The sequence below is a fragment of the Manis pentadactyla genome, chromosome 8 (genome assembly GCF_030020395.1).
Source record: "Manis pentadactyla isolate mManPen7 chromosome 8, mManPen7.hap1, whole genome shotgun sequence".
Lineage (NCBI taxonomy): Eukaryota > Metazoa > Chordata > Mammalia > Pholidota > Manidae > Manis > Manis pentadactyla.
In genome coordinates, this window is record NC_080026.1 from 116,541,725 (window position 1) to 116,557,146 (window position 15,422).

The window sequence follows — 15,422 nt, forward strand, 5'->3', positions numbered from 1 at the left end:
CTTTCATTCCTCTAGATCCTTTTTTCTCTCTGTACCTGAGCTTCTTTGTATTCCTGTTCTCTAATTTCTATTTCATTTATCATCTCCTCTACCTCATCTAATCTGCTTTTAAATCCCTCCACTGTATGTTTCAAAGTTTCTATCTCTTTCTTGAAGTCCTCCCTGAGTTCTTGAATATTTTTCTATAGCGCCATGAGCATGTTTATGATTTTTGTTTTGAAATCTTTATCATGAAGATTGGTGATTTCATTTTCACAAAGCTCTTTTTGGTGTTTGAGGGATTTTGGTTTGCACCAGATTCTTTTGCTGTTTCATATTCCTAATGATAACTATGGAATAATAACTGTGTGTAGGCAGCATCCTCTAGTGCCCAGAAGCTCTACTCTCTGGAGCTGCCCAGCCCCTGGAGCGATGGTGGGGGTCGCAGACACATGCTGCCAGTGCCTGCTGGGAGGAAAGAGCTCTTTCCTGCTTCCCAGCTGCAGTGACTGCCTCCACTGCCAGGACCAGGAGGCTCTATGCTATGCCCCTGTAGCTGCAATAGACAGGGCTGCTCTCCAGCTGGCCTGGCACAATGGCAGGGGTGTAGGTTTGTGAACCAGTGTCTGCTGGAAAGAAGGAGTGGCAGGCTGCATATCACAGTGGGGTGCCTTGGTGCTGCCAGGGGGTGGAGTGCCTGAAGCTCCTGAAAGTTCCCAACCTGTTTCGCTGAGTGTGCTGAGATGATTATGTCCACCTGTCCTTTCTCCTGAGCAGCAGGCTCTGTGTAATCCTTGTCCCTTTAGCACCACTCTTGCTGTTGAGAAGTTTTTCAAAGTGCCTGTCTTTCTTTTGTCCCAGAGCAGCCGGTTGTGGGTACCTCTTCTCCACAAGCTGCTGGAAACTCAGTCTCTCTGAGTATTCCACCTGTCTTTGCTTTCCAACCCCTCTAATCTCCAGAGCACCATGTAATGTGGGTTTGTGCTCCCCGAGCAGATCTCCAGGGCTGGGAGTTTAGCAGTCCTGGGCTTCTACTCCCTCCTGGCTCAGTTTCTCTTCCTCCTGCCAGTGAGCTAGTGTGGAGGAAGGGCATGGTTTCCACTGGATCACGCCTTTGCTACTTTACCCTTTTCTGTGAGGTCTTCTCTTTTCCTCAGGTATAGACTGTCTGCTGCAGTCTTCTTTCTGGTTGCTCTTTCAGAATTAGTTGTATTTACTGTATTTTTGTGTTCTATGTGGTTTTCGGAGGAAGTTTCTGCCTCATTTCTCATGACGCTATCTTGTTTAATCCCTTTATTCTGGATATTGCTTTTTTGTTTTTAAATTCAGTATGATGTTCTTGCCCTTTTAATTGGAGGGATCAGACCAATTTAATGCAATTATCACAGTTGCTTAGTTTAGGTCTACCATCTTGCTGTTTTCTGTTCGTCCCATCTGTTCATTGTTCCTTTTTTCCTGTTCTGCCTTTGTACTGAGTTTTCTTTATAGCTTTACTGAGGTATACTTGGCAAATAAAACTGTAAGATATTTAAAGTAAATGACGTGATGATTTGATACACATATACATTGTGAAATGATTTCCCCCATGGAGTTAACTAATCACCTTACATGTTTACCTCTTTTTTTTTTTTGAGGGGAGGATGAGAATGCTTAAGTTCTGCTTTCAGCAAATTTCAGTGATAATGATAGTGTTACTAACCATGGTCACTATGTTACACATTAGATCCTCAGCCCTTATTCACCTGGTAACTGAAAATTTGTAATCTTTCTTTTACCAGCTTCTACATTTGTTTTCTGGTTTGTATTATTTCTAAGTCTAAAAATATTCTTATCTTTGTTCTCCTGAGTGTAATATGTCTTTTGCTCTCCAAATTTGTCTTTATAACTGATTTTTAGGATGTGATTATCAGGTTCTTTGATGTGGTTTTCTTTACATTTGCTCTGTGTGGGGGTCATGGGGATTCTTGCATCAGTACTCATATAGTTTTCATACAACTTGGAAAAATTTGACCACTATTTCTTCAGCTTTTTGTGCACATCCTCTTTCTGGAATTCCTATTAATTTTATGTTATACAGTTTGATAGTATCTTATAGGCCTGAATTTCTCTATTTATTTTCAGTCTTTGTTCTGTTTTGTGATTCAGTTTAGATGTTTCTTTGCTGTGTCTTAAAGTTTCACTAGTATTTCCTTGTGCAGTGTTTATGCTGTGGTTAAACCTCATTCAGTAAATTTCTTATTTCAGGTAGTGTATTTTTCAGTTTTAGAAGTTTTATTTGGTAACTTTTATGTCTTCTGTCTCTCTGCTCTTTATGTTTATGCTTCCTTTACATCTATGAGCTTTTTTACTATAGCTGTTTTGAAATCCTGTCTACTAATATCATCCCGGTAATTTATAGCTATTTCTACTGACTGAATTTTCTCTTGATTTGGGTCACATTCTCCTTCATCTTTGTGTATCTGGTAATTTTTTATTGAATGCTAAATATTGTATTACACTGTTGCATTTCTAGATTTTGTTGTCTTCCTTTAAAGGGTAGACAAATTTGTTTTGGTAGATAGTTAAATGTCTTGTGGACTACCATACAGGTTTATTAAAAAATATTTTTATTTTGACTTAGTTTTAGACTTACAGAATAGTTGCAAGAATAATACAAAGAATTCATTAATACCCTTTACCCAGATTATCCAGTTATTACCATTTTATTACATTTGGTTTATTCATTTATCTATTTATGTATTTTTCCTGAACTCATATAAGAGTAAATAGTAGAGATGATGCCTCTTTATCCCTAAACTTTAGAGTGTATTTCCTAAAAACAAGGAACTCTGTCACATAATTCCAGTAAAATCAACCTCAGAAAATTAACAATGATACAATACTGTTTTCTAGTCTATAGACTTCACTGAGATTTTACAAGTTGTCCGATTATGCTCTTTATAGCAAATGATAATCCAATACCATATTTTACGTATAGTTGTCATATCTCTTTAGACCCCTTTAATCTGGAAGAGATCTTCAGTCTTTCTTTGTATTTCAAGGCATCGAAGGTTATTTTCCAAACTCAGATTTTAATGTTTTCTTATGGTTACATTAAGGTGGTCCTACAGTTTTGGTAGAATATCACAGAAGAGAATCTGAGTCCTTCTCAATGCATCATATCAAAAAATAGTTCATCTAATTACTGACCATGTTAAGTTTGGTAGTTTGTTTAAAGTGATATTGCCATGTTTCTCAACTCTAAATTTACTCTTCAACCTGTTGTAACTAATAAATATCTAATAGGCAAATAATTTGAGATTATGGCAATATTTTATTAATCTTTAAACTTTACCTACTAGTTTTAACGCCATTGATGATTCTTTTCTGAATCAACAGCAATTACAGTATTTTGTCAAATAGTGATTTTTCTGCTCTTCCTTCTCCATTTATTAGCTGGTAGGAAGAATGTTTCCTTCCTTCTTTCATTCTTTCTCATACTTACATGTCCTAAGATGCTTGTATAAATAATATTATAATAAATAAGAGAATTAAGAACATGAACAAGAAGTTTCCAGAACCTGAGCTCTGTGACAAATCTATTTCCATTAAGATTTCTTGTTTAATGTTACAACAACAATTGCAAAATATTCAATCAACAGTATGTTTTGAGTTTCTACTGTGTATCATTTATTGTGCTAAGCACTTTAGGAAATGTATAGGTGTCCTTGTAAATTTTAGAAGTCCTGAGCTTTTCTCCTCTTCATTTCCAAATTCTTTTACATCCTTTTCCCTAGCTACCTAGTCTCTATTTTATTCTATCAAACAAGAGAGCATGTCTCCTTTTTCTCTGAGGCTAATTCATCCATCTTTGTCTGTGATTCTGTTCTCTTTCATGTTTCAAGGAAACAAGTGGTTAAGAGCACACATGGCTGGGGCCAAATAGACTTTTTAATTTGAATCTATACCCTTTCAATTATAGCTATTTGATCTTAGGTATGTTAGATAACCTCTCCAGAATTTGGACTCTCATTTGTAAAATGGGGATAATAGCAGTCCCCAACTCATAGGATTGTTGTAAGTATTATAGAAGACCACATGTGATATTTGCACTGTTCCTGGCACATAGTCGGTGTTTAAGAAATGTCAGCTTTAATAATTTTTATTATCTGAAAATGATCTCCTTGGAAATTAAAAAAATATTGTTCTAAGTGGTCAGGTGGATGGATAATAAACATCATGCAAACTTCTTAACTGCTGTCTGAATGGATATGGTCAAGAATCCTCTCTGGATTGTGAAACCTTCTATGATGTTCTTTAAATGGGTATTAGAAGATTGAATGGCTATTAAAGTATATTGTGCCAATTCCATCTCTTTCACATAAGTGATTATATTAAAGTATATTGTGCCAATTCTGTCTCTTTCACAAAAGTGATTAGTCTTTCTTACACTTAATCTTAGACAGAATGCCAGGAACTTGTTCCTTAGTTCCAAAATAACATTGTTCTCTTCTATTTAAACAAAGACAATTCCTTTTCCTCCTTCCCATTGGGATCATGCAAGGAAACTTACAATATCAGTAATAGCCACCATCACAAAGGCATTTAAAAACCCTAATGCTCAGGCCACACCCCAGAATCTTTGGGAGTGGAACCCAGGTTTTCAAACCTGCTTCCACATGGGACCCTTGGGGACTTAAAAAGATCCTGGTATCTGGGTCCCTCTGCCAGAGACTCTTGTCTTCATTGGCCCAGTTGTGATGCACATCAGGATTTGTTAAAGCTCCCAGGTTGTTCTGATGCACAGCTTTACAATGGCTGCTTTATATACAGTATCTCCTCCTTGAGAGAAGCCCTTTTTCACATCCAATGGCCTCACTAGTGAGAGGTAGCAGCCTTCTGGGTTATGGCACTTGATTTACAGAGGTGAGACTTGAAATGGTAAGTTTGACTAGTCCTTTCATGCCCCACATCATGACATTGAGGTTTTCCTCAGTCTCCGATGGAAGCACAAGCTCATGATCCTCCCATTCTCATATTGCTCAAAACCGACCTGATCCCCTATCCTCTGCCTCATTGTGCCCTCTGACCTCTGACCCATGACAGGCAAGCTTCCTACATCATCAACCTTTGATTCTGAATGGAAGCCTTCTTCTTTTCTTTGCCCTAGTGGAGACCTGGCCCACCCCTGCTTCCCTTGTAGCCTCTCTTGATTAGAAGCCTTTTTCTTCTTAAATCTCATGTTCATGCTCTTCAGGTTAAAGATATGGAATCAGTTTCATCCCACTTTGTATTTCTACTTTAATGCCTATTATTTTCTCCTTCAAAACAACAGTGTGTTTGAAGTTGGGCCATCCTGCAGTATCATTCACCAACCCTTCACATTTCACTCATTACCCATCTTTCAGACACTCATGGCCCAGAGTCCTTAGTTTTGGGCTCATTGTGTGCTTTTGCATGCCTAAACCTCTCATTGCCCCTTGTGACTTCTGCAATGGTGTGGATAACCCACCGAGTGCCCTGGGCTCTCAGCTACTTGAGTTCCTCCCTTCCAGCAACGTCTCCTCCCTTCCACCTCAGGTCATCACCCAATTATTCCACCAGTCTTGAAGTCTTGATTTTGAATAGTCTTGTGTCTGACAGCGGCTTTTTATTCTTCCAGACAGTGCATGCCAGAATAACAATGCAGCAATTCTGCAGCATCACTGAGCCCGTCAAAACCTGGACTCCACTGCTTTGTCCGTGGTCTCCTCTTTGCTTCCTTTCCCTCTGTATGTGGCTAGATTTGTATGGCTCACAATTACTATTGTTTCTTTGTAAACACTTTCAGCTCCCTTGACCCTCCCTCTCTGCTGTAATGGACTCACAAGGCTCCTCGTGTGAGTGGCATCTTCCCACCCTGCCTTACCCCTCACCTTCTAACCTTTACGTCATGGTTTGCTTCATCCTTAACAGAGAACACAGAAGCCATAATCTTCCCACCGACAAACCTAGCCATCTACTGGAGCTTTACCTGTCTTCACTTCCCTCCCATTAAGAGGTAAGAAGTGCCTCCATGTCTATCAAAGGTCAACCTGTCTTGGGTTCTGGATCCCATCTTCTCACTTCCTCAAGGACTTGCTAATTCAGCAAATTTTATCACCTCTCTCCTGCACCACTGGCCTGTCCTCTCTACAGGATCATTCTCAATAATTTATATTTACTCATATGGCCCATTAAAAACCAATGACAGTCTTCTTTGGATTCACTTCCTCCTTCAGCTTATAGCCACTTTCTCTTCTTTCTTTTCTTTCTCCTTGAACCCATGATCTGCCCTTGCTCCCACTTCCTCTTCAGCACCCCGACCTAGCTGCATTCTCCGGCCACACCTCCGGAGCACTCAAGTCATAGAACTTTTCCTGTCCTAATCTTTTACAATCTCTCAACATGTGACCCAACTATTCCTTGAAATACTATCCTGCAGTTGTCCTTCAATAAGGGAAATTGTCTGATATTTGCCTCAGGACTGGATCCGGAGGTCTGGTTTTTGGCGAAGTGGATTAGGAGGTGAAGTGCCCTTCCAATCCCTTCAGATCAGGCAGCACGTGATAGGTGCATCAGAGGCAATGTTCACCTTTATCATTTGGTTAATGCAGTATTTGCCAGGTTTCCCCACCATAAAATTGCTATTTTCCCTTTCCATAGTCTGTTCTTTGGAAGAGAGCGCAAGCTCTTCTAATTCTAGTGCAACCTCAATCTGTGAAGGAATGATAGTAATTAAGTTTCACCAAGAAAGATATTTTTATCCCAGTTGTCAAATGAGGAAATTGAGGCACAGAGAGTTGAATGAATTTCCTAAGTCCACACATGGATGTATGACCAGTGATGTGGGCTAATTATCTAAATAACTTATAACCATCCAGTTCTATTGGTGCAGACAGCCCTTCATGAGGGATTAGTTTGGCTGAAATGGTTTAAAAAAGAAAACCTCCAGGTAATGCCAAATATTATACTCTCAGCAAGACACTTCAGCATTTCTGCAGGCCAGAATGTATGACAATGAAAATAAAAAGGGATGCCAAACAGCGCCGTTGTCATCTAAACCTCCCTATCTGTGGCTCAGAGAGGGTTTTAGAGAAGAAGGTAACAACTTGTGTTCCGTGGCTGGGACTTGGCTTGCATTTGTGTTTCATTTGGCCTCCATAGTATTTAACATTATTTTCTGACCTGGTTGTCAAATTTCAAACCTGGGACATTTCACATACAAGTCCAGATTTTACATTGCGCTTGGAAATTTGAAAGATTTCTGGCAGCATTGGATCATTTATCTATGGCAGTGGTCCTGTCCCCTCGGGTGATCCTCTCTCTGGATCCCCAGAGTCCCATGCAGCCTACCTGGTGTGACTTGTGACTTTTGTAGCTGTCTGAGCCCAACGCTCTGCTGAGAGGGATGTAATCACTGTCTCCAGTTGGTTCAGAGGGTTACAAGTTAGAAGATGTATTCTGTGGAGCCTCTGAGAGAGGAACCTGTTTCAATGACTCAAATTGTAGGAGACAGTTTCCAGCAAATGTTAGGCAGAATGGTCTACAGATGTTTGCAGTCTGGCAATGCAACAGGTGGCCTCAAACAAGGTCACTTTCTTTTCACCTGAAGTGTTTAATTAAGCACAGGGTAGGAGACAGACTTTGTGCACAGTCGGAGAAAGCTCGGAGCAGGCACTGGAAGAAGTAATCCCAACTCAAATATTAGGCAACCCCATTTTCCTGAGGAATTAATAAACTTGATGGAATGGTAATTCTACTCATGAAGAAGTAATTATTACCTTCTAACTGATTCTGCAGGGAAGACCACATTAAAGCTCCCAGTTTAAAAAGTATATATGGGAGGCAAAGACGACAGTGAACTGACTCAAGTATGTAAGCTTCAGGGAATGGTGAGCAGTGGACAGAGATGGAGGGAGGAAAGAGGGTAGTGGGAGAAGGTAAAGGGCCTTGTGTTTTGTTTTAGATGGAGAGAGAGGGTCTGGGGATGGGACGGAATGATCCAGATGAAGGAGCAGCATGCTTGTCGCTGGGCAAACTGCATGCCTGGGATTTATTTTCTGATTGAACAGCCTTGGCTTTCTTGAAATATAAGGAAAGCAGATGTGGTATAAATAATTTTCACAACCTCATCTAACACCGCCTGCTAAAGGTGGCATTTTAATCTTCTTTATTGTGGGGTCTTGGTTAGGATTTGATGGGGACTTGATCCTGATGGGGACGTAGGTTAGGATTTAGATGGTTAAGTACTCGAGTGCTAACTGCCTAGTTTGCCACCATCAGGTTGTTCCGGCTTTGCCTGAGTGGCAGGGTCAGCTTTTAGCTGCCTTACTAGGTGTGACCCTTACTTATGTTGTGGTTCTTTATAAGGCTGTTTATGTTTACAGATTTGCCTGAGCAAGCATTTTGCCTCTGTGACTTTTATCATCTACAAAGAGGCCTTGGAAAATTATTCAGAAATTAATTTGAGACATTGTGTTACCAAATCAAGACAGGCAGAGCACATCTATCCATCAGGTGGGCTTATTATCCTAGCAGTGATAAAGGCATTAATCTCCTTGGCATCAGTGATGTTTGAGATGAGAAAGGAATGCTTGTAGCAGCTAATTATATCTCCCTGTATTAATTACCATGTTAAGTGACAGTTTTTCTCACACCTTGTTGTTTTTGCTGAGGAGAAAGGAAAAGAACAATTTTGTTCAGTTCTCTGAAGATTTAGAGCAGGAATCTTGGCTCTTGTTCTCTTAACAGATTTCAGGGCAAAATAAGGAGAGAACTATTCTACTTGCGCTTGGTGGCTTAATAGAAAAAAAAATTAATGACTTTCATCTTGTTTTGGCTCAGACGCCTACCTGAGATATGATTTGAAATGAGTTTCCTATTCTGGACTCCCCTGGTTGAAGACCTGGAGATTTGTCAATATCTCACAACAACAAAGAACATTGCTCAGTACAATTTGACACAGATGTTGCTTTCTTCGCCGAAAAACCATCATGTGTCTTCTTAACTTCTATAGATTTAACCAGGATTTACACTTCATAAACCCAAGTGTGCATACAAATCCTCTTGTTATTGTAAAGAACAACAACAACTAAAAAGTCATACTCTCAATAAGCCAGTCTTGTTTTCTATAAGCCTCTAAAGAAAGATTTGTACTTTCCCCCATCTGAGCATTAAAAGAAATAAGCCCAGTTTGGCGGGCACGCCTCCCACCCAGCAAGTGCAGCTGAGAACAGGCCCTGGGGCCCCGTCACTTTCCAGGCACTAACAGCAAGGACTCAGCAAAGCGGCTGGAGTGAACTTGTCACCACTTCTTCTTTAAAGTAGGCAGCAGCTCATGTTTATGTTTGCCTTTCTGGAACGTTGGTGTGTTGAGCTGTTATCTAGTCAGAGACATCTTTACTATTTCCTTATGGGATTTATAACCACAAGGTTTATTTCCCTGCTGACATTTAGCATTACATTTGCAAATTATGCCCACCTGACACTTCAGAAAATTTCCTTTGAAGAGATTGTATTTAAGCTAGAAATGGCCAAGCTTAGCTTATCCAGAACCTACTGCTCAGCTGCTACTTTCTATGCAGTGGGACAAGGACTCTTTAAGTTACATTGATTTTTCTCTTTCAGAGTTAACTGTACCTTCTATTTTCCTTTTTCATGTGAGTTTTCTCACTTGGCACTCTTTTCCATCACCTGCATATTAAACTGTAACTGATGCAGAAAATCTGTAGCTGAGCCTTGCACGTATCATATATAGGATGCCTGGGGACACACATGCTCTGTGCAGATACAGTTGGGGTGTTGCTGAGAAGAGCACACAGATGTCATGGAAGGAAGTCTTGGAGTCAAGATAGACTTGGGTTAAACTCTGGTTCTTCCAATTATTAACTTATTCATTGACTTTCCATCTTCTAAAACTTACAGTGTTGTTGGAAGGGACCACTTGAAATAATACGTGTAAGTCAAAGTAAATGAATGGCAAATGTTAGTTTATTTCTGGTTGAGAGCTGTTTTCCTTGGAAAATAATTCAGATTCCGAGTCTTTGTGAATATTGTATATATGTAGTTCAGTCCCTTAACAGTTTCACATCTGAGAAGCACCACTAACATCCTTTAAAAATTGTTTTCTTATTTGCTCAGTCATCCTACCTCTTTTATACCTTCTGGGTATAAAAGTTTAAAATACTTTTGACTGACATATGTGTGTTTCCATAACTCGTGACAAAGGACTTCATGAAAAGCACTGTATATCCTATACCAAGCAGACCACAAATCTACTCTACCAAGGTGCTTTGATCCTATTGGAAATACTAAGATCTAAGCTTAAGCTATTTCAAAGGTCTGATAATTTCCACTTTCATTTTAAACACAGAAATGATTCTTTACGGAGCCCCTGACCCTGGCTGGAACATTTCTGTTGCTGTTCCCTGGAAGGGCACTTCCCTGTCATGCTCAGTGTGGACAGTTGCTGATTACATCAAGAGGCGACACCTGCCAGCCCATACAGATGGTAGAAAACTCACTGGCTTTTACTTAGCTGCTAATGAGTAAAGGCCCTGTGGCTGGCCACACAGGACTGTTGGGAGAAGACAAACACTTTTATTCTCCAGGGCCTTGGATGCTACCTGCAAGCTGCCGAGAAGAGGCTGGCTGTTGGGCCAGCACCTTGTGAGCCGTCCCAGACTCAGGAAAGATTTGACAAACTAGGGTGGCTGAGTATTATTATTATGGAAAGACATAGAAACTGGGTGTTCTGGGTGATTATCCCATTCTCTCTTAAGTAGCAAAGTTGACTTGGGAAGCCAGTTTAAGTCCTAAAAGTGTTCCTTGATGCTTTTAGAATCAGTAATGAAATCAAGAGGTTTTTAGCATTATTTTTCTCCTTTTAAAATTGTGCAAGCAATACATTTTCATTACAGAAAGATTAGAAAACATGATATACGATAAAGAAAAAAAGGAGCCACACATACCATTTCAGAGATAAGCAATGGTAATCCATACTTTTTAATGCATCCTTATTGAGATTTGAAGACTTCAGGGCTTGGGGACAACTCACTCTTTTAGAAACTTAGGGTGCCACAAGAACAATTGTTTTTAAGGTTTTATTTTGAGCAGGAGAAAGAAGGAGGTCTTGTTACAATAAACTGAACTCTGGATAAATGGATGGGTAGATGGATAAATGGATAGATGGATGGATGGATGGATGGATGGGTTGGATGGAAGAAAGGATGGATAGGCAGGTTAATGGAATATTTGGAATGAAAACACCCCAAGTTAACCAGCAAAATACATCTTGAAGCTGGATAGCTTTGGGTGGGCAGGATTTTGTCTGCCAGCATCCTGTCCTTGGGGGAATCTCCTCTCCCCTTACACTGGTTGTCAAATATGCTGTATGCGCTCTCTCTCTCTAGATGTCCTAGCCACAGGAGTGAGCATGTGACCCGGTCTGAACAAATTATGTTCTTGTAACCCCTTGGATACAATGATTGGTCCAGGGGTGGGCATGTGATCTAAACAGGGCTATTGAGTTTTTTCCTGGAATTGATTTATGAACACTAAGAGAAAAAGTCTGTTTATATTGAGGTAGCTCATTGGGGAAATTGGGCAACAAGGGTAGCCTGATGCTTTCTTGCCTGCCACTTGGCGGAGTGCTTGTCTGAGAGAAGGGACCAGACGTAGGGAGAGGCAGAGGGAGAGAGAGAGAGAATGATGAAAACATTCTCTCATCAATGAATTGGCATTGTTTGAACCGTTGGATCCAGACATCCTTAAAATTCCTAGCCAATTTAAATCTTCACTTTTCTTTAAGCTACTTTAAGTTGGTTTTGGTCAAACACAATCAAGAGTCAAGATTAATGTATGTCTCCTTGGGAACAGTGGCCTTGTCTCTAAGCACATCGCCCGGTACATGGCTACCTGACTCACTGAGTGAGTCATCTCTTCATTTTTGTGCCGAGGGTGTAGATTTTCTCCCTTTCATTTTGCCTTGACAACTCCAGTTTCTAGTTCTGCATGCAGTGTGGTGATTGGCAGGTCTCTTCCTGTGGAAAGAGGAACCCAAAGCGCCCTTTTGGCAACCAGCACAAGGTGGAAACCTGTGCCTTCTCGGACAGCTGATGGGGTCAGATGGGTAGGGCAGGCTCAGTTTTGATTAATATGCCTATAAAATGGAATTCTGGGACTGACCTCCACTCAACTCAAGCAACGCAAAGATAATTGACCTTTGGAAACTGCCTTTGTCAGTCTTTTTATTATTTTTATAGGAAAGTCCTGCAAACCAATTACAGCTCACAATGGGCCTTTTATAGTGCTATTAGTTTAATGCAGCTTTCAGAGAAATTAGTCCTCAGGGAGCCTGAAATTCTAGAAAAAAAAAAAAAAGGCCCTCCATGGACCTATCTGACTTTTGGATTAGCAGGAAAGATGGATTGGTGGTGCGATATTCCCTATAGTAACTTTTAACATCTGGAGCCATCTGACCAAGGTACCGGATTCCCATTTGGGGCCCTTGGCATCTGCCCCAAGCAAAAGGAAAAATAAATTTTAAAAAGGCCAAACCGGTTCTTTAAAGAATTCAGTCTACAAATCAAAGAGGGTTTATTCCCCCTCCATCTGAGATGGAAGAAGAATGGGGGTGAGAAGATTGAAATAGCACTTGTGTGTAAAGGGCTGGGTTTTTCTGAATCTGAAATTACCGATGTCTGTCTCCGAGCTTCCCCTTGGTGTCTGCACGTCTCTCCCTGGCTGCGCTTACCGGCAGGGAGGCAGTCCTGGGGCCGCTGTCATAGGGTCAGGCTACATGTAGGTCTGGGGTGAAAGGGAGGAGGTAGAACCACCTCAGCACGATTGCCCTGCCCGTGAACCCAGTGTGCGGAGGGCCCTGCAGAGTACAGGTGAGGAGGGTAGGCAGAGCAGCTAGAGGGTGACAAGGGGGCCGAGGATTTGCGGGGTGCCCTTCCATTTCCTGGGGTCTGATCCCCAGGTTGGTTGACAGGTCAGCCTTAGGCAGGGAAGGGGCCGTGGAGCAGGCCCACGGGGGCAGAGGGCCTGAGTGACTGGCCCACGGGAGCTGCTTCCCCATCAGCGACCACTGAGGACCTCAGCCCTGCCTGCCCCTGGGCCATGTGGTCATTACCAGGCTGTACCAGGAGCGCACAGGGAGCACTGTCCCCTACAGCTTGAGGACTGTCACTGTGTCCTTACACTCTTCCCCGCCCAGTGACTGTTTGCTCTGCCTCTGACCTTGTCATATGCCTGGGCCCAGCTAACCAGGGCTTTTTTCTGCAAGCACCTGGGACTGTCTGCCTGTGGGCTTCCTCTGACTGCAGGCAAAGCTTGTTCAGCCTGAGCTGGTGGGGCGGGCTGGGAGTTTTCTCACGTGGAACCAGCCTGCAGAGGCGTTGATGGATGACTGTCCCAGCCACCTAGCCCCATGGGTGGCACAGCTCTGACGTGTGTCCCTCACTGCCCCCGGAGTGCTCCAGCGCAGCTGAGCCCCAGGTGCGCCAAATGCTAAACTTCTTCTTGACACACCCTGTATTCCCAGCCTTCCTCCCCTTGTGTCTGTTCCCTACGCTCCTTCTGCAACTTCTCAGAATCACCTCCCAAGGAAGCCATCACACTGAGCCTTTCTCAGAGCCTGCGCCTGGGGCTCACACTCTAAGGCAGGTTTCCTGTTTCTGCCCTGACCCTATCACCTTGGGCCTAAGATCTGACATGGCTTATCCTGTACTGTCATGAGCTCTCCTTGCCTTCTTCCTCCCCTTGAATTTATACGGCTTCTCAGATCATACACAGTCAGTGTATAAAAAGGGAGAAAGGAATAGAAAGGAAGGAAGAGAAAGCCTTGAAAGGCCCACAGCTCAGGTGTGAAATGCAGGGCTGTGTCTCCAGAGCAGTTCCAGGTGACAGAGTGCTTGAGCAGAGCTGGGTTCCCACCCGCTGGGGCTGCTCTGTGTCCTGACGCTTGAAACTGCCAAAGGGTTGGCTCCGTTAGAAAGTGGGCTGGGCTCTCTCTTTTCCTTCTCATAACTGCTTCCTTTGAAAGCAGCAGGGTCTTGCTTCCAAAGCAGAAAGCTCTGGCTGCAACTCCTGCTTGTGTGATGTAGGGCCAGTTGTTTAATTTCACTATAGCTCAGTGTCTTCATCTGAAAAATGAGGCTCATCTTGTACAGCTTATAGAATAGTCAAGGAGTAAATAAGAAAATGTGATGCAGTGCTTAGTGGAATGCCCGGCATGTGGTAAGAGCTTGGTAAGTGCTAGCTGTCCTTATCAGCCTGGCAGGTACTGCCTGATTCCGTTCTTTATCTTCTGATATTTGATCTCCCCAAAGGCAGGAAGCACAGGGCCGCATCTCTCCTCCTGGTGACTGTAGTGGGGGTACACAGTCAGTGTATAAAAAGATGCATGTGTAGGGACCTGGTGGGGCACATCCTGTTTGATCCTTGCCCTTTCCTCCTGACCTCTCAGGCATGCTGCAGCTTCATCCATTGCAGAAACTTCCAGTTGCATAGAAGCCAGCCTGGTCCTAGAGGATTTTTAAAACACCCTTCTGTGCTGCGGGTCCCCCAGGGTTCAGGAGGAGCATGGAGAGGCAGTTCTAGTTGTGGCCAGGGGTTCAGTCCCATGCCTGCATCCCTAAGAATGCAGCCCCGTTGTACTGAAACCATTTTGTTGGGAGCCTCTCTTCTGCATGCTTAAAACCTAAAGACAGTGCAGGGGCTGGTACCCCAGGAAAGGCCCACTCAGGAGTGGGGCATTTCATGCTAAGAGGTGCAAAAGGGTCCAAGCTGAACAAGGCACTTGGGTACCAGTGTTCCCTGCTGCTTTCCCTCAGTGTTCCAGACAGATCAAGATAAAATAGCCGAGGTAATTCTGGAGATGGAGTGTCACTGGCAAATTATCTAAGCACAGGGGCCATTTCCAGAGACAGATGGAGTTGAGGCTCTGGTAATTTTTCTTGAATCATGTTTAAAGTGGCACAGTCAGAAAACCAATTCAGCAGGAGTGCTGCTTGGAGGGCCCGGGGCCACCTGAGCTTTGAAAATATTCAAGCCTGGAGAAGCTCACCAGTGACAAAGAAAGGACACTTTCCCCAAGCAGCCTGGTGTGGGGGTGGGCTGGTGAGGGGGATCTCACTGCTCACCCCCTGGGGGATTCCACCCACAGAGCCCGGGGTGCTGGGTGCTGGCATGTAATTATTGGGCAATCTGGCAAAGCTGCCGTCAGCTGAGTCCCCTGGGAGACTTCCTCGTTAGTAATTTGATTTGTCCGGGGGCATTGAGGCCATGCATTCTAGGACCCAGGCATTTGAATGGGCCCAGTGCCAGCTCTGTGGTGGGAAGCAAGCAGTGGGGGACTTGCCTCAATTCACTCTCAACCCACTAATGGAGGGAGTAATGGGCTCTGAAGGTAACATGACAATATCTTACAGAACGTTGCA